The sequence below is a fragment of the Pleurodeles waltl genome, chromosome 4_1, assembly GCF_031143425.1.
Source record: "Pleurodeles waltl isolate 20211129_DDA chromosome 4_1, aPleWal1.hap1.20221129, whole genome shotgun sequence".
NCBI classification, from domain to species: Eukaryota; Metazoa; Chordata; class Amphibia; order Caudata; family Salamandridae; genus Pleurodeles; species Pleurodeles waltl.
In genome coordinates this window covers 76,718,060-76,740,810 of record NC_090442.1, presented here as the reverse complement: position 1 = coordinate 76,740,810, position 22,751 = coordinate 76,718,060, and the positions used below count along the sequence as shown (strand labels likewise).

Below are 22,751 nucleotides of genomic sequence, written 5' to 3'. Positions count from 1 at the left end.
TGAGTCACTGACAGCTTTGCACACTTACTGCAGAGAGTGAGCAGACGAGAGACTAAGACTGAAATTTAGGGCACAGAGTGATTGCAGAAGAGAGTAAGACTCACTCTCACTTCCAGCATGGTGAGTAGACAAGAGAGTAAGCTAGTCCCACAGCTGGAATCCCAGAGTAGGTATAACTCAGTGCTAGTCAGAGTCCATGGTATTATATGTGACGTCTGCACTCTACAGCCTGCTCCTCGCAGTAATAAGGTGTGTGTGAAGGCATAATTCTTGAATGAGGATCTGTATAACTCAGCAGTAAGGTATGTGACTACAGATCAAGAGGTCCCCATTTCAAGTCTTGCTTCCCACTTCTCCTTTTAAGGAACAAAAAAAAAACTTCTCTGTTACTTATTTCAATTTCTGGAGATTTCTTGAAAGTCACAGAAAAACCACTAATTAAAAAGAGTTTTAGGTTTTCTCTGCGTCCGTAAGAGGGTTGTGTGAAAGGACCAGCAGCCGGTCTCCATAGCAGTCCCTGTGACTAGTGAAGCAAGAGTAAGCTTGAGAGTGAATTGGCACCCTTGGCCTAGGACCTGCTGTCATGCTTTGTATTTTGGTGTGAATAGTGAAGCAGCAGGTGTGTTGAGTGTGTCCATCAGCTTGTAGCCAGGGGCATGAGTCAGGCTGTGTCCCAGACCCTGTGACTAATAAATCAGCAGGTGGTATAGAGAGCCTATAAAAGAGGAAGCCGTTCTGATGAGATCCACAGCAGCAGTTTCTAGTCCATCCACTTCCAGATATTACAACAAGGGGGTATAGCTCAGTGGTAGAGCATTTGACTGCAGATCAAGAGGTCCCTTGTTCAAATCCAGGTGCCCCCTTAATACTTTAAAGGAGCTGTCAATTTCTTTCTGTATCGCTTTTTTCAATTCTTGGGGATTTTTTGAAAGTATCTCACACTAAAACGACTAATTAAGCAAAATAGCTCAAAGTTTTATGTGCATCCTTAAGACTCTTGTTGAAAATTTACAGTTTTCACACTCACACCCAATAACTGCACCATGGATCAATCTGGGTGCCCCCTTCACACATGAAAGAAGCTGTCAATTTCTTTCTATATCACTTTCTACAATTCTTGATGATTTATTGAAAGTATATCACACTAAAACGACTATTTAAACAAAATACCTCAAAGTTTTATGTGCATCCTTAAGACTGTTGTGCGAAAATTACCAGTTTTCACACTCACGCCCAGTAACTGCACCATGGATCAATTCGAGTAAAACAAGAGTTCGTACATTGGCACACAGAGACAAATTGAAATTTGTGTACACAGCATGATACTGTGTACTTTAATACCTCTTTCTACATTCTGTACTGTGCAGCACACAGATAATGTTTTACAGCATGGATTTATTAACAAGCATTGCTTCTAATAATTGAGCATATAGCAGAAATTGCAAGTGGAAAGAAAAAATACGTGGGTAAACAAATCACAAGTTTCTAAATTCCACTGTATTTACCACAGCACAGCTGATTTGTTGTGCTTTAAGAAACACTGTGTGCCTGTACAGCAGCAAAGATGTGAGTGTGTGGACACTGTATGCCCGTAATGCTTTCACAAATGTCCTTATACTGTAACAGAAGTCTCTGCAGTGTTAGAACTGAGTTTGGACAGTAGCATGTGTGCTTACTGATAGTAATATGTGTAAGAAACAAATGCCTGCATGCTGTTACTTGTGTCTTTCTCCAGTAGCACACCTATTTACTGTAATTAGTATGTAAGGTAATATCGGCTAGACAAAACTGGACCCAAATGCTGGTACACTGTGACTGGCCTGTGTACTGTTTCCAGTGTGTTTCACTAGTATCACGCCAGCTTACCGTTACTAGAATGTACAGTAAGACTGGTCCAATATGTATACCATATCAAATTGTTTTACCATAAAACAAAGATATAGCATTGTTAAAGACATTACCACGTGAGGGACTCAGAAATTGTATTTTAAAAGACATCTATGTGAACTTGCATCGATTAGAAGAGATAGTGACTGTGTGAGAGTTGTATGGTACTGCTAATCAAAGCACTGTTAAAAAGAAGTCTTTCCTCACTAGAGTTGTGTTCTGTCAATGTCTGAGGCAGTGGATTTTTAAATGAGCTAGGAGGCTTAGACTGGCTGAGTCACTGACAGCTTTGCACACTTACTGCAGAGAGTGAGCAGACGAGAGACTAAGACTGAAATTTAGGGCACAGAGTGATTGCAGAAGAGAGTAAGACTCACTCTCACTTCCAGCATGGTGAGTAGACAAGAGAGTAAGCTAGTCCCACAGCTGGAATCCCAGAGTAGGTATAACTCAGTGCTAGTCAGAGTCCATGGTATTATATGTGACGTCTGCACTCTACAGCCTGCTGCACGCAGTAATAAGGTGTGTGTGAAGGAATATTTCTGGAAAAGAGGATGTGTATAGCTCAGCAGTAAAGTATGTGACTGCAGATCAAGAGGTCCCCAGTTGAAGTCTTGCTTCCCACTTCTCCTTTTAAGGAACAAAAAAAAAATTCTCTCTTACTTATTTCAATTTCTGGTGATTTCTCGAAAGTATGTCACAGAAAAACCACTAATTAAAAAGAGTTTTAGGTTTTATCTGCGTCCGTAAGAGGGTTGTGTGAAAGGACCAGCAGCCGGTCTCCATAAAAGTCCCTGTGACTAGTAAAGCAAGAGTAAGCTTGAGAGTGAATTGGCACCCTTGGCCTAGGACCTGCTGTCATGCTATGTATTGTGGTGTGAATAGTGAAGCAGCAGGTGTGTTGAGTGTGTCCATCAGCTTGTAGCCAGGGGCATGAGTCAGGCTGTGTCCCAGACCCTGTGACTAATAAATCAGCAGGTGGTATAGAGACAGCCTATAAAAGAGGAAGCCGTTCTGATGAGATCCACAGCAGCAGTTTCTAGTCCATCCAGTTCCAGATGTTACAACAAGGGGGTATAGGTCAGTGGTAGAGCATTTGACTGCAGATCTAGAGATCTCTGGTTCAAATCCGGGTGTCCCCTTTATACTTTAAAGAAGCTGTCAATTTCTTTCTGTATCGCTTTTTTCAATTCTTGGGGATTTTTGGAAAGTATGTCACACTAAAACGACTCATTAAGCAAAATAGCCCAAAGTTTTATGTGCATCCTTAAGACTCTTGTTGAAAATTAACAGTTTTCACACTCACACCCAGTAACTGCACCATGGATCAATCTGGGTGCCCCCTTCACACATGAAAGAAGCTGTCAATTTCTTTCTATATCACTTTCTACAATTCTTGGGGATTTATTGAAAGTATTTCACACTAAAACGACTATTTAAACAAAATAGCTCAAAGTTTTATATGCATCCTTAAGACTGTTGTGCGAAAATTAACAGTTTTCACACTCACGCCCAGTAACTGCACCATGGATCAATTCGAGTAAAACAAGAGTTCGTACATTGGCACACAGAGACAAATTGAAATTTGTGTACACAGCATGATACTGTGTACTTTAATACATCTTTCTACATTCTGTAGTGTGCAGCACACAGATAATGTTTTACAGCATGGATTTATTAACAAGCATTGCTTCTAATAATTGAGCATATAGCAGAAATTGCAGGTGCAAAGAAAAAATACATGGGTAAACAAATCACAAGTTTCTAAATTCCACTGTTTTTACCACAGCACAGCTGATTTGTTGTGCTTTAAGAAACACTGTGTGCCTGTACAGCAGCAAAGATGTGAGTGTGTGGACACTGTATGCCCGTAATGCTTTCACAAATGTCCTTATACTGTAACAGAAGTCTCTGCAGTGTTAGAACTGAGTTTGGACAGTAGCATGTGTGCTTACTGATAGTAATATGTGTAAGAAACAAATGCCTGCATGCTGTTACTTGTATCTTTCTCCAGTAGCACACCTATTTACTGTAATTAGTATGTACGGTAACATCGGCTAGACAAAACTGGACCCAAATGCTGGTACACTGTGACTGGCCTGTGTACTGTTTCCAGTGTGTTTCACTAGTATCACGCCAGCTTACCGTTACTAGAATGTACAGTAAGACTGGTCCAATATGTATACCATATCAAATTGTTTTACCATAAAACAAAGATATAGCATTGTTAAAGACATTACCACGTGAGGGACACAGAAATTGCATTTTAAAAGACATCTATGTGAACTTGCATCGATTAGAAGAGATAGTGACTGTGTGAGAGTTGTATGGTACTGCTAATCAAAGCACTGTTAAAAAGAAGTCTTTCCTCACTAGAGTTGTGTTCTGTCAATGTCTGAGGCAGTGGATTTTTAAATGAGCTAGGAGGCTTAGACTGGCTGAGTCACTGACAGCTTTGCACTCTTACTGCAGAGAGTGAGCAGACGAGAGACTAAGACTGAAATTTAGGGCACAGAGTGATTGCAGAAGAGAGTAAGACTCACTCTCACTTCCAGCATGGTGAGTAGACAAGAGAGAAAGCTAGTCCCACAGCTGGAATCCCAGAGTAGTATAACTCAGTGCTAGTCAGAGTGCATGGTATTATATGTGACGTCTGCACTCTACAGCCTCCTGCTCGCAGTAATAAGGTGTGTGTGAAAGCATACTTCTTGAATAAGGATCTGTATAGCTCAGCAGTAAAGTATGTGACTGCAGATCAAGAGGTCCCCAGTTCAAGTCTTCCTTCCCACTTCTCCTTTTAAGGAACAAAAAAAAATTCTCTGTTACTTATTTCAATTTCTGGAGATTTCTTGAAAGTATGTCACAGAAAAACCATTAATTAGAAAGAGTTTTAGGTTTTATCTGCGTCCGTAAGAGGGTTGTGTGAAAGGACCAGCAGCCGGTCTCCATAGCAGTCCCTGTGACTAGTGAAGCAAGAGTAAGCTTGAGAGTGAATTGGCACCCTTGGCCTAGGACCTGCTGTCATGCTATGTATTTTGGTGTGAATAGTGAAGCAGCAGGTGTGTTGAGTGTGTCCATCAGCTTGTAGCCAGGGGCATGAGTCAGGCTGTGTCCGAGACCCTGTGACTAATAAATCCTCAGGTGGTATAGAGACAGCCTATAAAAGAGGAAGCCGTTCTGATGAGATCCACAGCAGAAGTTTCTAGTCCATCCAGTTCCAGATATTACAACAAGGGGATATAGCTCAGTGGTAGAGCATTTGACTGCAGATCAAGAGGTCCCTGGTTCAAATGCAGGTGCCCCCTTAATACTTTAAAGAAGCTGTCAATTTCTTTCTGTATCGCTTTTTTCAATTCTTGGGGATTTTTTGAAAGTATGTCACACTAAAACGACTAACTAAGCAAAATAGCTCAAAGTTTTATGTGCATCCTTAAGACTCTTGTTGAAAATTAACAGTTTTCACACTCACACCCAGTAACTGCACCATGGATCAATCTGGGTGCCCCCTTCACACATGAAAGAAGCTGTCAATTTCTTTCTATATCACTTTCTACAATTCTTGATGATTTATTGAAAGTATATCACACTAAAACGACTATTTAAACAAAATACCTCAAAGTTTTATGTGCATCCTTAAGACTGTTGTGCGAAAATTAACAGTTTTCACACTCACGCCCAGTAACTGAACAATGGATCAATTCGAGTAAAACAAGAGTTCGTACATTGGCACACAGAGACAAATTGAAATTTGTGTACACAGCATGGTACTGTGTACTTTAATACATCATTCTACATTCTGTAGTGTGCAGCACACAGATAATGTTTTACGGCATGGATTTATTAACAAGCATTGCTTCTAATAATTGAGCATATAGCAGAAATTGCAGGTGCAAAGAAAAAATACATGGGTAAACAAATCACAAGTTTCTAAATTCCACTGTATTTACCACAGCACAGCTGATTTGTTGTGCTTTAAGAAACACTGTGTGCCTGTACAGCAGCCAAGATGTGAGTGTGTGGACACTGTATGCCCGTAATGCTTTCACAAATGTCCTTTTACTGTAACAGAAGTCTCTGCAGTGTTAGAACTGAGTTTGGACAGTAGCATGTGTGCCTACTGATAGTAATATGTGTAAGAAACAAATGCCTGCATGCTGTTACTTGTGTCTTTCTCCAGTAGCACACCTATTTACTGTAATTAGTATGTAAGGTAACATCGGCTAGACAAAACTGGACCCAAATGCTGGTACACTGTAACTGGCCTGTGTACTGTTTCCACTGTGTTTCACTAGTATCACGCCAGCTTACCGTTACTAGAATGTACAGTAAGACTGGTCCAATATGTATACCATATCAAATTGTTTTACCATAAAACAAAGATATAGCATTGTTAAAGACATTACCACGTGAGGGACACAGAAATTGCATTTTAAAAGACATCTATGTGAACTTGCATCGATTAGAAGAGATAGTGACGGTGTGAGAGTTGTATGGTACTGCTAACCAAAGCACTGTTAAAAAGAAGTCTTTCCTCACTAGAGTTGTGTTCTGTCAATGTCTGAGGCAGTGGATTTTTAAATGAGCTAGGAGGCTTAGACTGGCTGAGTCACTGACAGCTTTGCACACTTACTGCAGAGAGTGAGCAGACGAGAGTCTAAGACTGAAATTTAGGGCACAGAGTGATTGCAGAAGAGAGTAAGACTCACTCTCACTTCCAGCATGGTGAGTAGACAAGAGGGTAAGCTGGTCCCACAGCTGGAATCCCAGAGTAAGTATAACTCAGTGCTAGTCAGAGTCCATGGTATTATATATGACGTCTGCACTCTTCAGCCTGCTGCACGCAGTAATAAGGTGTGTGTGAAGGCATATTTATGGGAAAGAGAATGTGTATAGCTCAGCAGTAAAGTATGTGACTGCAGATCAAGAGGTCCCCAGTTGAAGTCTTGCTTCCCACTTCTCCTTTTAAGGAACAAAAAAAAAATTCTCTCTTACTTATTTCAATTTCTGGTGATTTCTCGAAAGTATGTCACAGAAAAACCACTAATTAAAAAGAGTTTTAGGTTTTATCTGCGTCCGTAAGAGGGTTGTGTGAAAGGACCAGCAGCCGGTCTCCATACCAGTCCCTGTGACTAGTGAAGCAAGAGTAAGCTTGAGAGTGAATTGGCACCCTTGGCCTAGGACCTGCTGTCATGCTATGTATTGTGGTGTGAATAGTGAAGCAGCAGGTGTGTTGAGTGTGTCCATCAGCTTGTAGCCAGGGGCATGAGTCAGGCTGTGTCCCAGACCCTGTGACTAATAAATCAGCAGGTGGTATAGAGAGCCTATAAAAGAGGAAGCCGTTCTGATGAGATCCACAGCAGCAGTTTCTAGTCCATCCACTTCCAGATATTACAACAAGGGGGTATAGCTCAGTGGTAGAGCATTTGACTGCAGATCAAGAGGTCCCTGGTTCAAATCCGGGTGCCCCCTTAATACTTTAAAGGAGCTGTCAATTTCTTTCTGTATTGCTTTTTTCAATTCTTGGGGATTTTTTGAAAGTATCTCACACTAAAACGACTAATTAAGCAAAATAGCTCAAAGTTTTATGTGCATCCTTAAGACTCTTGTTGAAAATTAACAGTTTTCACACTCACACCCAATAACTGCACCATGGATCAATCTGGGTGCCCCCTTCACACATGAAAGAAGCTGTCAATTTCTTTCTATATCACTTTCTACAATTCTTGATGATTTATTGAAAGTATATCATACTAAAACGACTATTTAAACAAAATACCTCAAAGTTTTATGTGCATCCTTAAGACTGTTGTGCGAAAATTAACAGTTTTCACACTCACGCCCAGTAACTGCACCATGGATCAATTCGAGTAAAACAAGAGTTCGTACATTGGCACACAGAGACAAATTGAAATTTGTGTACACAGCATGATACTGTGTACTTTAATACATCTTTTTACATTCTGTAGTGTGCAGCACACAGATAATGTTTTACGGCATGGATTTATTAACAAGCATTGCTTCTAATAATTGAGCATATAGCAGAAATTGCAAGTGCAAAGAAAAAATACGTGGGTAAACAAATCACAAGTTTCTAAATTCCACTGTATTTACCACAGCACAGCTGATTTGTTGTGCTTTAAGAAACACTGTGTGCCTGTACAGCAGCAAAGATGTGAGTGTGTGGACACTGTATGCCCGTAATGCTTTCACAAATGTCCTTATACTGTAACAGAAGTCTCTGCAGTGTTAGAAGTGAGTTTGGACAGTAGCATGTGTGCTTACTGATAGTAATATGTGTAAGAAACAAATGCCTGCATGCTGTTACTTGTGTTTTTCTCCAGTAGCACACCTATTCACTGTTATTAGTATGTATGGTAATATCGGCTAGACAAAACTGGACCCAAATGCTGGTACACTGTGACTGGCCTGTGTACTGTTTCCAGTGTGTTTCACTAGTATCACGCCAGCTTACCGTTACTAGAATGTACAGTAAGACTGGTCCAATATGTATACCATATCAAATTGTTTTACCATAAAACAAAGATATAGCATTGTTAAAGACATTACCACGTGAGGGACACAGAAATTGCATTTTAAAAGACATCTATGTGAACTTGCATCGATTAGAAGAGATAGTGACTGTGTGAGAGTTGTATGGTACTGCTAACCAAAGCACTGTTAAAAAGAAGTCTTTCCTCACTAGAGTTGTGTTCTGTCAATGTCTGAGGCAGTGGATTTTTAAATGAGCTAGGAGGCTTAGACTGGCTGAGTCACTGACAGCTTTGCACACTTACTGCAGAGAGTGAGCAGACGAGAGACTAAGACTGAAATTTAGGGCACAGAGTGATTGCAGAAGAGAGTAAGACTCACTCTCACTTCCAGCATGGTGAGTAGACAAGAGAGTAAGCTAGTCCCACAGCTGGAATCCCAGAGTAGGTATAACTCAGTGCTAGTCAGAGTCCATGGTATTATATGTGACGTCTGCACTCTACAGCCTGCTCCTCGCAGTAATAAGGTGTGTGTGAAGGCATAATTCTTGAATGAGGATCTGTATAACTCAGCAGTAAGGTATGTGACTACAGATCAAGAGGTCCCCATTTCAAGTCTTGCTTCCCACTTCTCCTTTTAAGGAACAAAAAAAAAACTTCTCTGTTACTTATTTCAATTTCTGGAGATTTCTTGAAAGTCACAGAAAAACCACTAATTAAAAAGAGTTTTAGGTTTTCTCTGCGTCCGTAAGAGGGTTGTGTGAAAGGACCAGCAGCCGGTCTCCATAGCAGTCCCTGTGACTAGTGAAGCAAGAGTAAGCTTGAGAGTGAATTGGCACCCTTGGCCTAGGACCTGCTGTCATGCTTTGTATTTTGGTGTGAATAGTGAAGCAGCAGGTGTGTTGAGTGTGTCCATCAGCTTGTAGCCAGGGGCATGAGTCAGGCTGTGTCCCAGACCCTGTGACTAATAAATCAGCAGGTGGTATAGAGAGCCTATAAAAGAGGAAGCCGTTCTGATGAGATCCACAGCAGCAGTTTCTAGTCCATCCACTTCCAGATATTACAACAAGGGGGTATAGCTCAGTGGTAGAGCATTTGACTGCAGATCAAGAGGTCCCTGGTTCAAATCCAGGTGCCCCCTTAATACTTTAAAGGAGCTGTCAATTTCTTTCTGTATCGCTTTTTTCAATTCTTGGGGATTTTTTGAAAGTATCTCACACTAAAACGACTAATTAAGCAAAATAGCTCAAAGTTTTATGTGCATCCTTAAGACTCTTGTTGAAAATTTACAGTTTTCACACTCACACCCAATAACTGCACCATGGATCAATCTGGGTGCCCCCTTCACACATGAAAGAAGCTGTCAATTTCTTTCTATATCACTTTCTACAATTCTTGATGATTTATTGAAAGTATATCACACTAAAACGACTATTTAAACAAAATACCTCAAAGTTTTATGTGCATCCTTAAGACTGTTGTGCGAAAATTACCAGTTTTCACACTCACGCCCAGTAACTGCACCATGGATCAATTCGAGTAAAACAAGAGTTCGTACATTGGCACACAGAGACAAATTGAAATTTGTGTACACAGCATGATACTGTGTACTTTAATACATCTTTCTACATTCTGTACTGTGCAGCACACAGATAATGTTTTACGGCATGGATTTATTAACAAGCATTGCTTCTAATAATTGAGCATATAGCAGAAATTGCAAGTGCAAAGAAAAAATACATAGGTAAACAAATCACAAGTTTCTAAATTCCACTGTATTTACCACAGCACAGCTGATTTGTTGTGCTTTAAGAAACACTGTGTGCCTGTACAGCAGCAAAGATGTGAGTGTGTGGACACTGTATGCCCGTAATGCTTTCACAAATGTCCTTATACTGTAACAGAAGTCTCTGCAGTGTTAGAACTGAGTTTGGACAGTAGCATGTGTGCTTACTGATAGTAATATGTGTAAGAAACAAATGCCTGCATGCTGTTACTTGTGTCTTTCTCCAGTAGCACACCTATTTACTGTAATTAGTATGTAAGGTAATATCGGCTAGACAAAACTGGACCCAAATGCTGGTACACTGTGACTGGCCTGTGTACTGTTTCCAGTGTGTTTCACTAGTATCACGCCAGCTTACCGTTACTAGAATGTACAGTAAGACTGGTCCAATATGTATACCATATCAAATTGTTTTACCATAAAACAAAGATATAGCATTGTTAAAGACATTACCACGTGAGGGACACAGAAATTGCATTTTAAAAGACATCTATGTGAACTTGCATCGATTAGAAGAGATAGTGACTGTGTGAGAGTTGTATGGTACTGCTAACCAAAGCACTGTTAAAAAGAAGTCTTTCCTCACTAGAGTTGTGTTCTGTCAATGTCTGAGGCAGTGGATTTTTAAATGAGCTAGGAGGCTTAGACTGGCTGAGTCACTGACAGCTTTGCACACTTACTGCAGAGAGTGAGCAGACGAGAGACTAAGACTGAAATTTAGGGCACAGAGTGATTGCAGAAGAGAGTAAGACTCACTCTCACTTCCAGCATGGTGAGTAGACAAGAGAGTAAGCTTGTCCCACAGCTGGAATCCCAGAGTAGGTATAACTCAGTGCTAGTCAGAGTCCATGGTATTATATGTGACGTCTGCACTCTACAGCCTCCTGCTCGCAGTAATAAGGTGTGTGTGAAGGAATATTGCTTTAATGAGGATCTGTATACCTCAGCAGTAAAGTATGTGACTGCAGATCAAGAGGTCCCCAGTTCAAGTCTTGCTTCCCACTTCTCCTTTTAAGGAACAAAAAAAAATTCTCTGTTACTTATTTCAATTTCTGGAGATTTCTTGAAAGTATGTCACAGAAAAACCACTAATTAGAAAGAGTTTTAGGTTTTATCTGCGTCCGTAAGAGGGTTGTGTGAAAGGACCAGCAGCTGGTCTCCATAGCAGTCCCTGTGACTAGTGAAGCAAGAGTAAGCTTGAGAGTGAATTGGCACCCTTGGCCTAGGACCTGCTGTCATGCTATGTATTTTGGTGTGAATAGTGAAGCAGCAGGTGTGTTGAGTGTGTCCATCAGCTTGTAGCCAGGGGCATGAGTCAGGCTGTGTCCCAGACCCTGTGACTAATAAATCAGCAGGTGGTATAGAGACAGCCTATAAAAGAGGAAGCCGTTCTGATGAGATCCACAGCAGCAGTTTCTAGTCCATCCAGTTGCAGATATTACAACAAGGGGGTATAGCTCAGTGGTAGAGCAGTTGACTGCAGATCAACAGGTCCCTGGTTCAAATCCGGGTGCCCCCTTAATACTTTAAAGAAGCTGTCAATTTCTTTCTGTATCGCTTTTTTCAATTCTTGGGGATTTTTTGAAAGTATGTCACACTAAAACGACTAATTAAGCAAAATAGCTCAAAGTTTTATGTGCATCCTTAAGACTCTTGTTGAAAATTAACAGTTTTCACACTCACACCCAGTAACTGCACCATGGATCAATTCGAGGAAAACAAGAGTTCCTACATTGGCACACAGAGACAAATTGAAATTTGTGTACACAGCATGATACTGTGTACTTTAATACATCTTTCTACATTCTGTAGTGTGCAGCACACAAATAATGTTTTACGGCATGGATTTATTAACAAGCATTGCTTCTAATAATTGAGCATATAGCAGATATTGCAGGTGCAAAGAAAAAATACATGGGTAAACAAATCACAAGTTTCTAAATTCCACTGTTTTTACCACAGCACAGCTGATTTGTTGTGCTTTAAGAAACACTGTGTGCCTGTACAGCAGCAAAGATGTGAGTGTGTGGACACTGTATGCCCGTAATGCTTTCACAAATGTCCTTATACTGTAACAGAAGTCTCTGCAGTGTTAGAACTGAGTTTGGACAGTAGCATGTGTGCTTACTGATAGTAATATGTGTAAGAAACAAATGCCTGCATGCTGTTACTTGTGTCTTTCTCCAGTACCACACCTATTTACTGTAATTAGTATGTAAGGTAACATCGGCTAGACAAAACTGGACCCAAATGCTGGAACACTGTGACTGGCCTGTGTACTGTTTCCAGTGTGTTTCACTAGTATCACACCAGTTTACCGTTACTAGAATGTACAGTAAGACTAGTCCAATATGTATATCATATCAAATTGTTTTACCATAAAACAAAGATATAGCATTGTTAAAGACATTACCATGTGAGGGACACAGAAATTGAATTTTAAAAGACATCTATGTGAACTTGCATTGATTAGAAGAGATAGTGACTGTGTGAGAGTTGTATGGTACTGCTAATCAAAGCACTGTTAAAAAGAAGTCTTTCCTCACTAGAGTTGTGTTCTGTCAATGTCTGAGGCAGTAGATTTTTAAATGAGCTAGGAGGCTTAGACTGGCTGAGTCACTGACAGCTTTGCACACTTACTGCAGAGAGTGAGCAGACGAGAGATTAAGACTGTAATTTAGGGCACAGAGTGATTGCAGAAGAGAGTAAGACTCACTCTCACTTCCAGCATGGTGAGTAGACAAGAGAGTAAGCTAGTCCCACAGCTGGAATCCCAGAGTAGGTATAACTCAGTGCTAGTCAGAGTCCATGGTATTATATGTGACGTCTGCACTCTACAGCCTGCTGCACGCAGTAATAAGGTGTGTGTGAAGGCATATTTCTGGAAAAGAGGATGTGTATAACTCAGCAGTAAAGTATGTGACTGCAGATCAAGAGGTCCCCAGTTCAAGTCTTGCTTCCCACTTCTCCTTTTAAGGAACAAAAAAAAAATTCTCTGTTACTTATTTCAATTTCTGGTGATTTCTCGAAAGTATGTCACAGAAAAACCACTAATTAAAAAGAGTTTTAGGTTTTATCTGCGTCCGTAAGAGGGTTGTGTGAAAGGACCAGCAGCCGGTCTCCATAGCAGTCCCTGTGACTAGTGAAGCAAGAGTAAGCTTGAGAGTGAATTGGCACCCTTGGCCTAGGACCTGCTGTCATGGTATGTATTTTGGTGTGAATAGTGAAGCCGCAGGTGTGTTGAGTGTGTCCATCAGCTTGTAGCCAGGGGCATGAGTCAGGCTGTGTCCCAGACCCTGTGACTAATAAATCAGCAGGTGGTATAGAGACAGCCTATAAAGGAGGAAGCCGTTCTGATGAGATCCACAGCAGCAGTTTCTAGTCCATCCAGTTCCAAATATTACAACAAGGGGGTATAGCTCAGTGGTAGAGCATTTGACTGCAGATCAAGAGGTCCCTGGTTCAAATCCGGGTGCCCCCTTAATACTTTAAAGAAGCTGTCAATTTCTTTCTGGATCGCTTTTTTCAATTCTTGGGGATTTTTTGAAAGTATGTCACACTAAAACGACTAATTAAGCAAAATAGCTCAAAGTTTTATGTGCATCCTTAAGACTCTTGTTGAAAATTAACAGTTTTCACACTCACACCCAGTAACTGCACCATGGATCAATCTGGGTGCCCCCTTCACACATGAAAGAAGCTGTCAATTTCTTTCTATATCACTTTCTACAATTCTTGATGATTTATTAAAAGTATATCACACTAAAACGACTATTTAAACAAAATAGCTCAAAGTTTTATGTGCATCCTTAAGACTGTTGTGCGAAAATTAACAGTTTTCACACTCACGCCCAGTAACTGCACAATGGATCAATTCGAGTAAAACAAGAGTTCGTACATTGGCACACAGAGACAAATTGAAATTTGTGTACACAGCATTATACTGTGTACTTTAATACATCTTTCTACATTCTGTAGTGTGCAGCACACAGATAATGTTTTACGGCATGGATTTATTAACAAGCATTGCGTCTAATAATTGAGCATATAGCAGAAATTGCAGGTGCAAAGAAAAAAGACGTGGGTAAACAAATCACAAGTTTCTAAATTCCACTGTATTTACCACAGCACAGCTGATTTATTGTGCTTTAAGAAACACTGTGTGCCTGTACAGCAGCAAAGATGTGAGTGTGTGGACACTGTATGCCCGTAATGCTTCCACAAATGTCCTTATACTGTAACAGAAGTCTCTGCAGTGTTAGAACTGAGTGTGGACAGTAGCATGTGTGCTTACTGATAGTAATATGTGTAAGAAACAAATGCCTGCATGCTGTTACTTGTGTCTTTCTCCAGTAGCACACCTATTTACTGTAATTAGTATGTAAGGTAACATCGGCTAGACAAAACTGGACCCAAATGCTGGTACACTGTGACTGGCCTGTGTACTGTTTCCAGTGTGTTTCACTAGTATCACGCCAGCTTACCGTTACTAGAATGTACAGTAAGACTGGTCCAATATGTATACCATATCAAATTGTTTTACCATAAAACAAAGATATAGCATTGTTAAAGACATTACCACGTGAGGGACACAGAAATTGTATTTTAAAAGACATCTATGTGAACTTGCATCGATAAGAAGAGATAGTGACTGTGTGAGAGTTGTATGGTACTGCTAATCAAAGCACTGTTAAAAAGAAGTCTTTCCTCACTAGAGTTGTGTTCTGTCAATGTCTGAGGCAGTGGATTTTTAAATGAGCTAGGAGGCTTAGACTGGCTGAGTCACTGACAGCTTTGCACTCTTACTGCAGAGAGTGAGCAGACGAGAGACTAAGACTAAAATTTAGGGCACAGAGTGATTGCAGAAGAGAGTAAGACTCACTCTCACTTCCAGCATGGTGACTAGACAAGAGAGTAAGCTAGTCCCACAGCTGGAATCCCAGAGTAGGTATAACTCAGTGCTAGTCAGAGTCCATGGTATTATATGTGACGTCTGCACTCTACAGCCTCCTGCTAGCAGTAATATGGTGTGTGTGAAGGCATTTCTCTGGGAAGGGGGATGTGTATAGCCCAGCAGTAAAGTATGTGACTGCAGATCAAGAGGTCCCCAGTTCAAGTCTTGCTTCCCACTTCTCCTTTTAATGAACAAAAAAAAAATTCTCTGTTACTTATTTCAATTTCTGGAGATTTCTTGAAAGTATGTCACAGAAAAACCACTAATTAAAAAGAGTTTTAGGTTTTATCTGCGTCCGTAAGAGGATTGTGTGAAAGGTCCAGCAGCCGGTCTCCATAGCAGTCCCTGTGACTAGTGAAGCAAGAGTAAGCTTGACAGTGAATTGGCACCCTTGGCCTAGGACCTGCTGTCATGCTATGTATTTTGGTGGGAATAGTGAAGCAGCAGGTGTGTTGAGTGTGTCCATCAGCTTGTAGCCAGGGGCATGAGTCAGGCTGTGTCCCAGACCCTGTGACTAATAAATCAGCAGGTGGTATAGAGAGCCTATAAAAGAGGAAGCCGTTCTGATGAGATCCACAGCAGCAGTTTCTAGTCCATCCACTTCCAGATATTATGACAAGGGGGTATAGCTCAGTGGTAGAGCATTTGACTGCAGATCAAGAGGTCCCTGGTTCAAATCCGGGTGCCCCCTTAATACTTTAAAGAAGCTGTCAATTTCTTTCTGTATCGCTTTTTTCAATTCTTGGGGATTTTTTGAAAGTATGTCACACTAAAACGACTTATTAAGCAAAATAGCTCAAAGTTTTATGTGCATCCTTAAGACTCTTGTTGAAAATTAACAGTTTTCACACTCACACCCAGTAACTGCACCATGGATCAATCTGGGTGCCCCCTTCACACATGAAAGAACTGTCAATTTCTTTCTATATCACTTTCTACAATTCTTGATGATTTAATGGAAGTAAATCACACTAAAACGACTATTTAAACAAAACACCTCAAAGTTTTATGTGCATCCTTAAGACTGTTGTGCGAAAATTAACAGTTTTCACACTCACCCCCAGTAACTGCACCATGGATAAATTCGAGTAAAACAAGAGTTCGTACATTGGCACACAGAGACAAATTGAAATTTGTGTACACAGCATGATACTGTGTACTTTAATACATCTTTCTACATTCTGTAGTGTGCAGCACACAGATAATGTTTTACGGCATGGATTTATTAACAAGCATTGCTTCTAATAATTAAGCATATAGCAGAAATTGCAGGTGCAAAGAAAAAATACATGGGTAAACAAATCACAAGTTTCTAAAATCCACTGTATTTACCACAGCACAACTGATTAGCTGTGCTTTAAGAAACACTGTGTGCCTGTACAGCAGCAAAGATGTGAGTGTGTGGACACTGTATGCCCGTAATGCTTTCACATATGTCCTTATACTGTAACTGAAGTCTCTGCAGTGTTAGAACTGAGTTTGGACAGTAGCATGTGTGCTTACTGATAGTAATATGTGTAAGAAACAAATGCCTACATTTGTTACTTGTGTCTTTCTCCAGTAGCACACCTATTTACTGTAATTAGTATGTAAGGTAATATCGGCTAGACAAAAGTGGACCCAAATGCTGGTACACTGTGACTGGCCTGTGTACTGTTTCCAGTGTGTTTCACTAGTATCACGCCAGCTTACCGTTACTAGAATGTACAGTAAGACTGGTCCAATATGTATACCATATCAAATTGTTTTACCATAAAACAAAGATATAGCATTGTTAAAGACATTACCACGTGAGGGACACAGAAATTGCATTTTAAAAGACATCTATGTGAACTTGCATCGATTAGAAGAGATAGTGACTGTGTGAGAGTTGTATGGTACTGCTAATCAAAGCACTGTTAAAAAGAAGTCTTTCCTCACTAGAGTTGTGTTCTGTCAATGTCTGAGGCAGTGTATTTTTAAATGAGCTAGGAGGCTTAGACTGGCTGAGTCACTGACAGCTTTGCACACTTACTGCAGAGAGTGAGCAGACGAGAGACTATGACTGAAATTTAGGGCACAGAGTGATTGCAGAAGAGAGTAAGACTCACTCTCACTTCCAGCATGGTGAGTAGACAAGAGAGTAAGCTAGTCCCACAGCTGGAATCCCAGAGTAGGTATAACTCAGTGCTAGTCAGAGTCCATGGTATTATATGTGACGTCTGCACTCTATAGCCTGCTGCACGCAGTAATAAGGTGTGTGTGAAGGGATATTGCTGGAAAAGAGGATGTGTATAGCTCAGCAGTAAAGTATGTGACTGCAGATCAAGAGGTCCCCAGTTCAAGTCTTGCTTCCCACTTCTCCTTTTAAGGAAAAAAAAAAAATCTCTCTTACTTATTTCAATTTCTGGTGATTTCTCGAAAGTATGTCACAGAAAAACCACTAATTAAAAAGAGTTTTAGGTTTTCTCTGCGTCCGTAAGAGGGTTGTGTGAAAGGACCAGCAGCCGGTCTCCATAGCTGTCCCTGTGACTAGTGAAGCAAGAGTAAGCTTGAGAGTGAATTGGCACCCTTGGCCTAGGACCTGCTGTCATGCTATGTATTTTGGTGTGAATAGTGAAGCAGCAGGTGTGTTGAGTGTGTCCATCAGCTTGTAGCCAGGGGCATGAGTCAGGCTGTGTCCCAGACCCTGTGACTAATAAATCAGCAGGTGGAATAGAGACAGCCTATAAAAGAGGAAGACGTTCTGATGAGATCCACAGCAGAAGTTTCTAGTCCATCCAGTTCCAGATATTACAACAAGGGGGTATAGCTCAGTGGTAGAGCATTTGACTGCAGATCAAGAGGTCCCTGGTTCAAATCCAGGTGCCCCCTTAATTATTTAAAGAAGCTGTCAATTTCTTTCTGTATCGCTTTTTTCAATTCTTGGGGATTTTTTGAAAGTATGTCACACTAAAACGACTAATTAAGCAAAATAGCTCAAAGTTCTATGTGCATCCTTTAGACTGTTGTGCGAAAATTAACAGTTTTCACACTCACGCCCAGTAACTGCACCATGGATCAATTCGAGTAAAACAAGAGTTCGTACATTGGCACACAGAGACAAATTGAAATTTGTGTACACAGCATGATACTGTGTACTTTAATACATCTTTCTACATTCTGTAGTGTGCAGCACACAGATAATGTTTTACGGCATGGATTTATTAACAAGCATTGCTTCTAATAATTAAGCATATAGCAGAAATTGCAGGTGCAAAGAAAAAATACATGGGTAAACAAATCACAAGTTTCTAAATTCCACTGTATTTACCACAGCACAGCTGATTTGTTGTGCTTTAAGAAACACTGTGTGCCTGTACAGCAGCAAAGATGTGAGTGTGTGGACACTGTATGCCCGTAATGCTTTCACATATGTCCTTATACTGTAACTGAAGTCTCTGCAGTGTTAGAACTGAGTTTGGACAGTAGCATGTGTGCTTACTGATAGTAATATGTGTAAGAAACAAATGCTTACATTTGTTACTTGTATCTTTCTCCAGTAGCACACCTATTTACTGTAATTAGTATGTAAGGTAACATCGGCTAGACAAAACTGGACCCAAATGCTGGTACACTGTGACTGGCCTGTGTACTGTTTCCAGTGTGTTTCACTAGTATCACGCCAGCTTACCATTACTAGAATGTACAGTAAGACTGGTCCAATATGTATACCATATCAAATTGTTTTACCATAAAACAAAGATATAGCATTGTTAAAGACATTACCACGTGAGGGACACAGAAATTGCATTTTAAAAGACATCTATGTGAACTTGCATCGATTAGAAGAGATAGTGACTGTGTGAGAGTTGTATGGTACTGCTAACCAAAGCACTGTTAAAAAGAAGTCTTTCCTCACTAGAGTTGTGTTCTGTCAATGTCTGAGGCAGTGGATTTTTAAATGAGCTAGGAGGCTTAGACTGGCTGAGTCACTGACAGCTTTGCACACTTACTGCAGAGAGTGAGCAGACGAGAGACTAAGACTGAAATTTAGGGCACAGAGTGATTGCAGAAGAGAGTAAGACTCACTCTCACTTCCAGCATGGTGAGTAGACAAGAGAGTAAGCTAGTCCCACAGCTGGAATCCCAGAGTAGGTATAACTCAGTGCTAGTCAGAGTCCATGGTATTATATGTGACGTCTGCACTCTACAGCCTCCTGCTCGCAGTAATAAGGTGTGTGTGAAGGCATATTGCTGGAAAAGAGGATGTGTATAGCTCAGCAGTAAAGTATGTGACTGCAGATCAAGAGGTCCCCAGTTCAAGTCTTGCTTCCCACTTCTCCTTTTAAGGAAAAAAAAAAAATCTCTCTTACTTATTTCAATTTCTGGTGATTTCTCGAAAGTATGTCACAGAAAAACCACTAATTAAAAAGAGTTTTAGGTTTTCTCTGCGTCCGTAAGAGGGTTGTGTGAAAGGACCAGCAGCCGGTCTCCATAGCTGTCCCTGTGACTAGTGAAGCAAGAGTAAGCTTGAGAGTGAATTGGCACCCTTGGCCTAGGACCTGCTGTCATGCTATGTATTTTGGTGTGAATAGTGAAGCAGCAGGTGTGTTGAGTGTGTCCATCAGCTTGTAGCCAGGGGCATGAGTCAGGCTGTGTCCCAGACCCTGTGACTAATAAATCAGCAGGTGGAATAGAGACAGCCTATAAAAGAGGAAGACGTTCTGATGAGATCCACAGCAGAAGTTTCTAGTCCATCCAGTTCCAGATATTACAACAAGGGGGTATAGCTCAGTGGTAGAGCATTTGACTGCAGATCAAGAGGTCCCTGGTTCAAATCCGGGTGCCCCCTTAATACGTTAAAGAAGCTGTCAATTTCTTTCTGTATCGCTTTTTTCAATTCTTGGGGATTTTTTGAAAGTATGTCACACTAAAACGACTAATTAAGCAAAATAGCTCAAAGTTTTATGTGCATCCTTAAGACTCTTGTTGAAAATTAACAGTTTTCACACTCACACCCAGTAACTGCACCATGGATCAATTCGAGGAAAACAAGAGTTCCTACATTGGCACACAGAGACAAATTGAAATTTGTGTACACAGCATGATACTGTGTACTTTAATACATCTTTCTACATTCTGTAGTGTGCAGCACACAAATAATGTTTTACGGCATGGATTTATTAACAAGCATTGCTTCTAATAATTGAGCATATAGCAGATATTGCAGGTGCAAAGAAAAAATACATGGGTAAACAAATCACAAGTTTCTAAATTCCACTGTTTTTACCACAGCACAGCTGATTTGTTGTGCTTTAAGAAACACTGTGTGCCTGTACAGCAGCAAAGATGTGAGTGTGTGGACACTGTATGCCCGTAATGCTTTCACAAATGTCCCTATACTGTAACAGAAGTCTCTGCAGTGTTAGAACTGAGTTTGGACAGTAGCATGTGTGCTTACTGATAGTAATATGTGTAAGAAACAAATGCCTGCATGCTGTTACTTGTGTCTTTCTCCAGTAGCACACCTATTTACTGTAATTAGTATGTAAGGTAACATCGGCTAGACAAAACTGGACCCAAATGCTGGTACACTGTGACTGGCCTGTGTACTGTTTCCAGTGTGTTTCACTAGTATCACGCCAGCTTACCGTTACTAGAATGTACAGTAAGACTGGTCCAATATGTATACCATATCAAATTGTTTTACCATAAAACAAAGATATAGCATTGTTAAAGACATTACCACGTGAGGGACACAGAAATTGCATTTTAAAAGACATCTATGTGAACTTGCATCGATTAGAAGAGATAGTGACTGTGTGAGAGTTGTATGGTACTGCTAACCAAAGCACTGTTAAAAAGAAGTCTTTCCTCACTAGAGTTGTGTTCTGTCAATGTCTGAGGCAGTGGATTTTTAAATGAGCTAGGAGGCTTAGACTGGCTGAGTCACTGACAGCTTTGCACACTTACTGCAGAGAGTGAGCAGACGAGAGACTAAGACTGAAATTTAGGGCACAGAGTGATTGCAGAAGAGAGTAAGACTCACTCTCACTTCCAGCATGGTGAGTAGACAAGAGAGTAAGCTAGTCCCACAGCTGGAATCCCAGAGTAGGTATAACTCAGTGCTAGTCAGAGTCCATGGTATTATATGTGACGTCTGCACTCTACAGCCTCCTGCTCGCAGTAATAAGGTGTGTGTGAAGGAATATTGCTTGAATGAGGATCTGTATACCTCAGCAGTAAAGTATGTGACTGCAGATCAAGAGGTCACCAGTTCAAGTCTTGCTTCCCACTTCTCCTTTTAAGGAACAAAAAAAAATTCTCTGTTACTTATTTCAATTTCTGGAGATTTCTTGAAAGTATGTCACAGAAAAACCACTAATTAGAAAGAGTTTTAGGTTTTATCTGCGTCCGTAAGAGGGTTGTGTGAAAAGACCAGCAGCTGGTCTCCATAGCAGTCCCTGTGACTAGTGAAGCAAGAGTAAGCTTGAGAGTGAATTGGCACCCTTGGCCTAGGACCTGCTGTCATGCTATGTATTTTGGTGTGAATAGTGAAGCAGCAGGTGTGTTGAGTGTGTCCATCAGCTTGTAGCCAGGGGCATGAGTCAGGCTGTGTCCCAGACCCTGTGACTAATAAATCAGCAGGTGGTATAGAGATAGCCTATAAAAGAGGAAGCCGTTCTGATGAGATCCACAGCAGCAGTTTCTAGTCCATCCAGTTGCAGATGTTACAACAAGGGGGTATAGCTCAGTGGTAGAGCATTTGACTGCAGATCAAGAGGTCCCTGGTTCAAATCCGGGTGCCCCCTTAATACTTTAAAGAAGCTGTCAATTTCTTTCTGTATCGCTTTTTTCAATTCTTGGGGATTTTTTGAAAGTATGTCACACTAAAACGACTAATTAAGCAAAATAGCTCAAAGTTTTATGTGCATCCTTAACACTCTTGTTGAAAATTAACAGTTTTCACACTCACACCCAGTAACTGCACCATGGATCAATTCGAGGAAAACAAGAGTTCCTACATTGGCACACAGAGACAAATTGAAATTTGTGTACACAGCATGATACTGTGTACTTTAATACATCTTTCTACATTCTGTAGTGTGCAGCACACAAATAAGGTTTTACGGCATGGATTTATTAACAAGCATTGCTTCTAATAATTGAGAATATAGCAGATATTGCAGGTGCAAAGAAAAAATACATGGGTAAACAAATCACAAGTTTCTAAATTCCACTGTTTTTACCACAGCACAGCTGATTTGTTGTGCTTTAAGAAACACTGTGTGCCTGTACAGCAGCAAAGATGTGAGTGTGTGGACACTGTATGCCCGTAATGCTTTCACAAATGTCCTTATACTGTAACAGAAGTCTCTGCAGTGTTAGAACTGAGTTTGGACAGTAGCATGTGTGCTTACTGATAGTAATATGTGTAAGAAACAAATGCCTGCATGCTGTTACTTGTGTCTTTCTCCAGTAGCACACCTATTAACTGTAATTAGTATGTAAGGTAACATCGGCTAGACAAAACTGGACCCAAATTCTGGTACACTGTGACTGGCCTGTGTACTGTTTCCAGTGTGTTTCACTAGTATCACGCCAGCTTACCGTTACTAGAATGTACAGTAAGACTGGTCCAATATGTATACCATATCAAATTGTTTTACCATAA

General features: G+C 40.6%; 11 non-coding genes across 11 annotated transcripts; all 11 read left to right on the top strand.

Annotated features, from left to right (window-relative positions):
- The first annotated feature begins 791 nt into the window (after window positions 1–791).
- On the top strand, window positions 792–863 carry TRNAC-GCA (transfer RNA cysteine (anticodon GCA)). The gene has a single exon. It is a non-coding gene; the product is annotated as a tRNA-Cys (tRNA).
- Window positions 864–2,957: 2,094 nt separating this feature from the next.
- On the top strand, window positions 2,958–3,029 carry TRNAC-GCA (transfer RNA cysteine (anticodon GCA)). The gene has a single exon. It is a non-coding gene; the product is annotated as a tRNA-Cys (tRNA).
- Window positions 3,030–5,120: 2,091 nt separating this feature from the next.
- Window positions 5,121–5,192, top strand: TRNAC-GCA (transfer RNA cysteine (anticodon GCA)). The gene has a single exon. It is a non-coding gene; the product is annotated as a tRNA-Cys (tRNA).
- Window positions 5,193–7,284: 2,092 nt separating this feature from the next.
- TRNAC-GCA (transfer RNA cysteine (anticodon GCA)) lies at window positions 7,285–7,356 on the top strand. Its single transcript has one exon. It is a non-coding gene; the product is annotated as a tRNA-Cys (tRNA).
- A 2,088-nt stretch (window positions 7,357–9,444) lies between these two features.
- On the top strand, window positions 9,445–9,516 carry TRNAC-GCA (transfer RNA cysteine (anticodon GCA)). The gene has a single exon. It is a non-coding gene; the product is annotated as a tRNA-Cys (tRNA).
- Window positions 9,517–11,608: 2,092 nt separating this feature from the next.
- TRNAC-GCA (transfer RNA cysteine (anticodon GCA)) lies at window positions 11,609–11,680 on the top strand. Its single transcript has one exon. It is a non-coding gene; the product is annotated as a tRNA-Cys (tRNA).
- Window positions 11,681–13,570: 1,890 nt separating this feature from the next.
- On the top strand, window positions 13,571–13,642 carry TRNAC-GCA (transfer RNA cysteine (anticodon GCA)). Its single transcript has one exon. It is a non-coding gene; the product is annotated as a tRNA-Cys (tRNA).
- A 2,092-nt stretch (window positions 13,643–15,734) lies between these two features.
- TRNAC-GCA (transfer RNA cysteine (anticodon GCA)) lies at window positions 15,735–15,806 on the top strand. Its single transcript has one exon. It is a non-coding gene; the product is annotated as a tRNA-Cys (tRNA).
- Window positions 15,807–17,896: 2,090 nt separating this feature from the next.
- TRNAC-GCA (transfer RNA cysteine (anticodon GCA)) lies at window positions 17,897–17,968 on the top strand. Its single transcript has one exon. It is a non-coding gene; the product is annotated as a tRNA-Cys (tRNA).
- Window positions 17,969–19,856: 1,888 nt separating this feature from the next.
- On the top strand, window positions 19,857–19,928 carry TRNAC-GCA (transfer RNA cysteine (anticodon GCA)). Its single transcript has one exon. It is a non-coding gene; the product is annotated as a tRNA-Cys (tRNA).
- A 1,888-nt stretch (window positions 19,929–21,816) lies between these two features.
- On the top strand, window positions 21,817–21,888 carry TRNAC-GCA (transfer RNA cysteine (anticodon GCA)). Its single transcript has one exon. It is a non-coding gene; the product is annotated as a tRNA-Cys (tRNA).
- The last annotated feature ends 863 nt before the right edge of the window (window positions 21,889–22,751 follow it).